The sequence below is a fragment of the Prunus mume genome, linkage group LG3, assembly GCF_029339155.1.
Source record: "Prunus mume cultivar Tortuosa linkage group LG3, ASM2933915v1, whole genome shotgun sequence".
Lineage (NCBI taxonomy): Eukaryota > Viridiplantae > Streptophyta > Magnoliopsida > Rosales > Rosaceae > Prunus > Prunus mume.
The window spans coordinates 22833035-22841797 of record NC_142700.1 but is presented as its reverse complement, the minus strand read 5'-3'; the positions used below and the strand labels follow the sequence as shown (position 1 = coordinate 22841797).

At 35.1% G+C, this 8763-nt stretch overlaps 1 pseudogene; it reads right to left on the bottom strand.

The window, feature by feature from the left end:
* Nucleotides 1-3745, bottom strand: LOC148919125 (protein FAR1-RELATED SEQUENCE 5-like; annotated as a pseudogene).
* Nucleotides 3746-8763: the final 5018 nt, after the last annotated feature.

Here is an 8763-nt window from a genome sequence, read left to right as displayed (position 1 = left end):
TCAAATGTCTCGTCCTGCAATAATGCGCAACCAAACATTCTGATGACCGATAGTTGTTGAACAGACAAACAACACTAGGGGCTTGTCATAAACATTTGTTTTGTATGTGCTGTCGAATATGAGGACGTCGCCATAGGCAATGTAATCCAAAAGTGAAGTGGAGTCCCTCCAAAACAAATTACCAAGCCTATTTTCCTCATCAACACTGAACTTACAAAAGAATTCTAGATCCATTGCTCCTTTAAGCTTTCAAGTAACAGAGTGCGGCTTAATGTCACCGTCGAGTAAAATTTCCCTGTGTGATGCATCCAACTTATTGTACAGATCCTTTATTTGAAAACCAACATTTCAATACCCACCACATTGGTCCACCATATACTCATATGTTTGACATGTTCTAAACAATGCTCTTCGCATTCCCACTGCTTGTGCTAAATCAAATTTTCTAACGACACGGTTACATCGGAGATATGGCGATTCAAGTGGAGTAACTAGTTGATGATTGTGATGTGGTTCAAAATTCCTAACGACGTAAACATCACGTTTCTTCTCATAACCCACCCAAAAATGGGCAGAACAATTCTCTCTTGTAATTGCCTTCAGTGGTCGAATTCTATCTGATCGATCATTAAACTTCTCATTTCTCAAACCTTCTTTAGAACAACACCACCGTCTCCTACATACTTTCCCTTCTGAATTTCAAACCAATTTGTCTTTTCTCAGGCTAAATCCAATGCCCTTTGCATAACTCATATAATATTGTTCCGCTAATTCTATCGTTTTAAACTTTTTCCCTATAACATCTTCTTTCCTCGGTGCAATCATGTCAACACCATTATCATCACTACTTTGACTAACCATATGTTCGGCCGACATATGCCCACTCTCTGTTGCCGGTGCCCTGTGACTCGACCTTTCACAACCATCCAGATACCCTGAATCACTACAACCACCCTTTGATGTCTCTACACCCCTGTCCATCTTACCACACCCTTCTATGCTTGAGAAATATAATTTCAAACTGAAATTACATTATACTCTATGTGTTAACATACTTTCTCTTAACAAAACACAAATGAATAATCTCATGCAATTGCATATAGTCAGGTCAATAATTGTACCACGTATAACTATTTCGCAACAAAAAACATGCAATTAGATCAACTCATTACCCAAAATACATTCAAGTCCTAAACTAGAAAAGAGGTTTCTTTGAAATCTTACTTGATGTTTCCATACTTTCAAAGCCTCCTCCTTGCACTTCCTTTTGCCACCAACTCAAATGTCGTTGTTAACAGCCAAGGATCTTCAAAATCTTTACAACCACGTTGTTATTACAAATCCATTCCCCTACGAAATTGAAATTTATATCAGACAATGCCAAGAGAAGAAACTGAATTAATTCAATAACTCCAATTTGGTGACCATTTCATCATGGAGGTTGGACCCACCATCAATTCCATATCTGCATATGAGTTTTGGGCAACCAGAGAGAAGAGTTGAGGACCTCAATTCAATGAGCATTACCTTCTTGCAGATGCATTTTGCCCAAGCACAAATAAGAGTTGGACGTGCTTAGGATGGATTTGGGCAACTGAGAGAGATGACTTCCTGGTGAAGCAGATCCAAAAGTTCTTTAGCAAGCGGTGGGCAAGCAGAGAAAAAGAGTTCTGGAGGAGCTAGGGATTGGATTTGGGCAAGCAAAGAGAAGCGCGTCTTCTTCATCCTCCAAACCTCCCTTTCTCTTTCCTCACATGCCACTCACATGTTGAATAACTAGGGCTCAACAGGTTATTAAGTCATTCAATCTCAGCCATGCTTTTTTAACATGGAATCTCAGCCGTTGGATCATTGGTGTACAGTGCAATACCGATGCACCACAGAATTTTCGCTGAGGTCTATAGCATTAAAAACCAAAAAAAGGTCTATATAGCATTTTGCTTGTTATATGTAAGTGTGCAAGTTCTTAAATTCTAGGAGCTGTCTTGGAAAGTGATATGTTTAGGAAGTTGCTGCATAGAGCAACTCCACCCATTTGCCCTTTGTCATGGCAATGGGGGGCTAGGGGCACTGCCCTTATAAAAAGCAATGTGTGTTTCCACCCGTGGGCAAATACTATTTATTTTTCAATTTTTTTTAAACATAAATAATTAATTTGGATAAGATTTTCTGATAAGATTTTTGGATTCGTACATTTCAATATTAATTATAAAATTTATATCTCATAATCGGATAAAATTTTTGGATAAGATTTTCGGTTTTAAATTTCAGAAAAAATTCAAAATTCAAATTTCATATAAGATTTTCACCCTCTAAAATCACGCCACGTGTCATCTCTATCTGCCTAAATTTTTCTATAAAATTAGAGGTTCAGCTCATGCCTCTCACACCAGATATTCTCTATATTTTCATTTCTCTTATTTTTGGTATCCTCTAAGCCCGCTGGGCTCTTATTAGGGGAGCGGCGCGTCTGTTTGATGAGGAGGTGCTGATGAGCATAATGATGACATGCATCATCCTCCATAACATGATTGTGGAAGATGACTATGATTAAGATGCTACAGACGTGTATGAACCGGATCCCATGAATACGGCCTTGACAAGAATTTATGAAAAGCACATGGGGCCAAATGGAGAACTATTGGATCATGAACCATTGGTTAGGGACAGTCGTTTCATGACCCGTATGATTGATCGATATACGGAGATGCAATCGTCTTATATTCATGAACGACATCAAGTTGACTTGATGGAGCATTTATGGGCGGTGAAAGGCAATGACGGTGAATGAAGTTAAGTGAAGATGTTTTATTTATTTATTATTATGCTTAGGTTATGTTTTATTTTTAGTTATGCTTTGATTGTGGTTTTATTTTTTTTAATGCTTTGGTTGTGACGCATGGGGCCAAATGGAGAACCATTGGAACATGAACCGTTGGTTAGGGACGATCGTTTCATGACCTGTATGATTGATCGATATACGGAGATGCAGTCGTCTTAAATTCATGAACGACGTCAAGTTGACTTGATGAAGCATTTATGGGCAGTGAAAGGCAATGACGGTGAATGAAGTGAAGTGAAGATTTTTTTATTGTTTTATAAAAAAATTATGCGTAGGTTATGTTTTATTTTTAGTTATGCTTTGGTTGTGGTTTTATTTTTTTTAATGCTTTGGTTGTGGTTTTTTATTTATGGAATGTTTTGAATAAAAATGTATTTTATTGAATGCTTTCTTTATTCACTCAAAGAAAACCAATATAAGTAATTAAGAATTACTACTAATTAAATAAATTACATGAATTACAACTAATTTGTAAAACAAAACATTAAAATACAATGAAATAGAAGGCAAGCAAACTAACTTAATGGTATAAATCATTTAACCAATCCGTGTTGCTAGGTCCATCGTCATGGAAAAGTCTTCTTCTTATAACATTCTTTCGTTCTAGCTTCCAAAATTGTTTTGTTTCAGGGGATATATGGCTTGTATCCATGGCCATGATTTCCGATCATTCCTCTCAATGTTTTCTTTGCGTACATACTCCCTTTCTTTTGCATATTCTACTTGAATTGCCCTTTCGTCTTCTTGAGTTTTCATGTCTCTTTCAATTCTCATAGCGCTTTGCCTTGCAATTTCCTCCAAAAATTTAGATGTATTACTGCTAGAATTACTCCCTATCTTTGCTTTCACCGCCTTTCTCCCAATAAGACTCGGCTCCTTTTGGATGGGTGAGTCTTGAGTCATCGGGGATCCAAAGGCGAATCCAATGCCGGTGAATCATGGAGTGGCGTCTCGTTCAACACAACGGTCTGACCCGTTGGAATAATTCGAAATCTCGAACAATTCTTCACCACCTCCCAACATCGATCATGGTTGAAAGTTTTTTTGCCTTGCCTAATAGCACCAAACCACATTTGTGCTTGCATAATCTTTTTTTTTTTAAATATTGGAAATGCAAGAAACATTAAAAAAATATTGGCAATGCAAGAAATATTAACAAAATATTGGAAATGCAAGAAATATTAACAAGATATTGGAAATGCAAGACATATTAACAAAAGATTAAAAATGCAAGAAACATTTTAAAAAAATAGTAGGACATTAAAATTAATAAAATGAAAATTACAAATAATTTACCTCATTGCTAAGATTTTCCCCACTTCTATGGTTGTCCCTCGATTTTGCCAAAGCATCTCTCCATTTCCCCAACGGGCCAACCATTGTACTTCTAGGGGAGGGTCTAACCTAGCGGAAGGCCACGGCTTTTGTGAGTGTTCAACACAATACGGTACGGTATGCCACCAGCATAAATGGGGCGCACAAGAGCCACTTGAGAATTTTCCACCTACTAGACAATGTCATTTCTGTACGGGTCGAACCCGATCTTTCACAAAATTCGGTATGAATTTTTCTCCACATATGACAAAATTTCATCTCATTGCCCGTGATGAGACAATGACTAATTTGGACCCAACACTCACACAACAAAACATCTTCCATGGTGCTCCATGCTCCTCCGATTTCGATAGAAGAAGTCATAAGATGATAAAGAAAAATAAAATTTGAAAGTGAATACAATGTTGAGTAGAAATGAATAATAGTTGAAGGAGAAGAAAATGTATGAGGATTTGGTATTAAAAGTGAAGAGTATTGGTTGGTATTTATAGAAAAAAATTCATAAATTTTTGAGTATTTTTTTCATAATTTTATTACACAAAAATTGGCTGTTGTTGGATTGGAGGAGAAAAATCAATCGGAGCGCCTAGAGGTCACCACAGGGCTTCTAGCCGTTGGGGAAAGTCAGGTGCATGGGTTCAAAGTTTTTTTATCGTTGCTCGGTTCAGTGGGACCCATAGGTTGCCAAGGCAAAACAGGCCCGCTTGAAATGGCCATTTGTCCTTTATGAAGCATGTGCAGTGCACATGCTGATTGATTTGTATAAAATAAATAAAAGCCTGCAATTAGAGGTCAAGGCAATAAGTTTTTTCTTTGGTATTTTAGTGCACGATGCCCCCCAAAGTTGGTCCTAAACTTCAAACCCAAAAAAACTCTATTGCTAAAGATGGCCATATCTTCCATTGGTTGTCAATTGTTTTCTAGGGTTTAAAGCATTGGGCATCACTGGATTTGAAGCTTTCTAAGGTTAGTATTGAGCAATCTCACCTATCTCTTGCTAAGCCCTAACTAATCTCACCTCTTTTTAAGTTAATTATGTTTATGGGTAAACCTTAATCTCATCCGTCTCTTGCTAAACCCTAATTAATCTCAAGAATTTTTAAGTTAATTTCTGTTTATGGGTATCCTTATTCTAAATTGTAAAATTTGAATGAAAGTTAGTAGCATTGCAATTTTATCTTTTATACAGAAAACGAGCATTGTCATATTATGCATAAGAATTTCATTGGATGTATAGAAGATAATTTATTGGCATATGTGTTGGCATATTACTTTCCAATTGAGTTTGTTTGATATGACTGGCAAGAATGCAATTTCATATATGGTTCTATAAAAATCAGTTTGATAATTGGAACGTGAGTTTATTTGATATGACTGACTAAAATTCAATTATATAGGGTGCAATTTGTTTATATGATTTGGCAATTGCATATGAGTTGACATATGTTATGTGGTGAAGGTTCCTCCATTGATTAGTAGCTATTTTGTTAAGGTTTAAAGCACTTGGTTTGAAGTTTTGTAAGGCCAGTATTGAAGAATCTCATTTTATCTCTTGATAAACCCTAACCTTTTGTAAAATTAGTATTGCGTAATATGACCTGTATTTTGCTAAACCCTAACCTCACCTCTTTAGGTTAATTTTTGAAAACATAATATGAATTTAATTTATGTGGGTGGGTTAACCTTATTAAAAATTGTAAAATTGTCATTAAAGTCAGTATGTTGAAAACAACCATTAAAAGTGTTTCGTGACGCTTCAGAATTAAATTGGATATGTAGAAGGTGATATATTATAGACTGCTCAAGTGGTGCAATGGGGAGACGGTGATGATTGTGAAGTATTGGATATTCCAAGAGGCAAGTCTAACACGTGCCTTCCACTCCCGGAGGATGTCCAATATGTAAGTGTGAGGTCATGTCTACATGATTACAATGTTGACCTTGAAACTACAATAATATATTAACTTTATTTACACAACATATTTGAACTATTGGTAAGTGCATCAACAGCATCAAAACTATTGGATATGAATAGTAGGCTAAATTCCTTACTCTTCACTAAATGCATGGCTGCTAGGACAATCATAAGGAAGCTTCGACAGGTAATGTTGGATTCAATTGCTTTTAGGAGTGTTACCAAATTAATGCAATCCACTTAAGTACTGGATTTTTGTTTCTATACATGGCTTATATGAATTCAAACTCCACTCGCTATATATTGTGGCAAATATGCATGATGTTATGGCAAATGAAGTGCCCTTAATTAGAATTATATGCGGATGAGTGATAATTTATGTTAATTGGGTTTTAACCATAAACAAAATATTGTGTTTTAAAACTTAATCATGTTTCTTTTGCAGGAGTTAAGACTTGCAAGACAACATGTTCATGCTAATATTGATGCAATGCAGGCGGGTAGTTAAGATGTTTATGTGCCATATTTGTTATTTTATTTTAAGTTAAAGATTAGGTGACATATTTATAATTGCAATAATTATCAAAGATTATGACTTTGTTTTTGTAGGAGAGACATTAAACATAACCATCACCGCCATGCTGGAAAACAAATTGATGATGGGGAAGATGAGAATCAAATTGATGATGAGGATGATGAGTTTGGTGATAACAACGATAATGGGTTTGGGACTTCATGTGAGGAGGGTGAGAATGCAGTGGATGATGACAATGAGGAGGAAAAAGAGGAGGATGAGGAGGAGGACGAAACCAGGAAAGTGAGGAGGAGGACGTAAACAACCAGGAAAACGAGGAAGACGAGGTATTAGTAAAGGATACCAAAATCAAGTCACCACCCCCAAAAACCAAGGGAAAAGGAGTTGTGGTGAAAACGAAATGCAAATGAGGGGAGGTGCATACTAAAGAAAAAGCAGCTACGATCAAATAAAAAGGCAAAGCACAATTCCAATTATCGGCGAAATTTTGGGGCAAAGCATAGTTGAGGTGAAAACGAAATGCAAAGGAGGGAAATATCGGCGAAATTATCGTTTTTTTGGGGCTGCGAAATTTTAGCACAATTCCAATTATATATTGTGATTTTTTCGATATTTTCGTCGATAATTTCGAGGATATTTTGGGTAAGACATTTTCGTCCAATTTCTCTATTTAAATGGTCATAATATCGCGATATTATCGATAATATCGCGACTTGAACTGTGTCAAAAATGAAACAATTTAAGCTCCGCGCATGATGGGGTTCGAACCTCTCCCAACTCGAATGTTTGCAGCCACTTAAGCACCACGCTGCTGATGACTTTGTGATTATAAACTATGGAATTTAGTATATATAATATCCCAACTTGAACTTTCAAAAATTAAGCAATTTAAACTCAGCACACAATGGGGTTCGAACCCCTCCCAACTCCGAATTTTTGGAGCCACTTAACCACCACGCCAGTTATCATTTTGTGATAATAAGCTATGGAATATGTATTTATAATATATGCGAGCTGTTTCTCAAAATAGAAATTAACATAATTACTTATTGTTTTATATTGTTGATCAGTTACTTAATTACTTAATATAATATATTTCTTTTCTATTTAATCCATTTAATGTTATTGATTATTTTATTATTCATTATAAGTACTTACATTACTAAATTCCCCTTCAAATTGTTGCTTAATTACTCAAATCTCTATAATATTTATTTTCTTTGTTTACTACTTAATTCTTTCTTTGATAAATTTATTTATGTTCTTAGTTAATTTTCAATCTTCACTATTATTTTTTAAGTATGGTAAAGTGCCTAATTTTCATGAAAAGTCAAGTTGGTTTAATTATTTTTCAATTTTTGATAAATAATAAATATAAGAACGTGTACCATGTCCAATGAATAATGTGAAATAAGGTTACACATGTATTTTACCATGCAATTTATAAAGTGTAAAATATTGTACTTAAAAATGATAAATAAATTACTATGGGGTGTTTAATTCTCTTCATTAATTACTCTATATTTTCTAAGTCACAGAGTTTGTCAGCTCGCAATATAATCAACTGAAATCACTCAAACCCACTATGCAATGCATTTCCTTCCAATTTTTTGTGTCAAAATAATAGATGATTGACTAAATAAACTTCTTCTAAAGTTTCATTAAAAATTTCCATGTATTTATCACAATTTCCGTGGTTTTTATCCAATTTTTATCGATATCGATATTTTCCCGATATTTCCATCGATATTTCCGTGTTTTTGAACCATCGATACTTCCGAAACTATCAATATTTAAGACCTTGCTCAATGGTCATTGAGTTAATTATAAAGGAAGTGACCATAAGATGGAAAAGGCACTGATAGATTGGCTCACCCAAGATGAAAAGGAAATAATGCAATTGACAAACAGTTAGTTGGAAATTGCAAACGAATAATGCAATTGACAAATAGTTCGTTGTCATTGCAAATGAAGAATGTAGACAAACAGACAGTTGAAAATTGCAAACGAAGAATGCAATTGATAGTCAGTTGGAAATTACAAAAGAAAAATGCAATTGGCAAACAGTCAATAGCACATTGAAAAAGAATAATGGAATTGACAAACAGTCAGTTGGAAATTGCAAACATGCAGTTC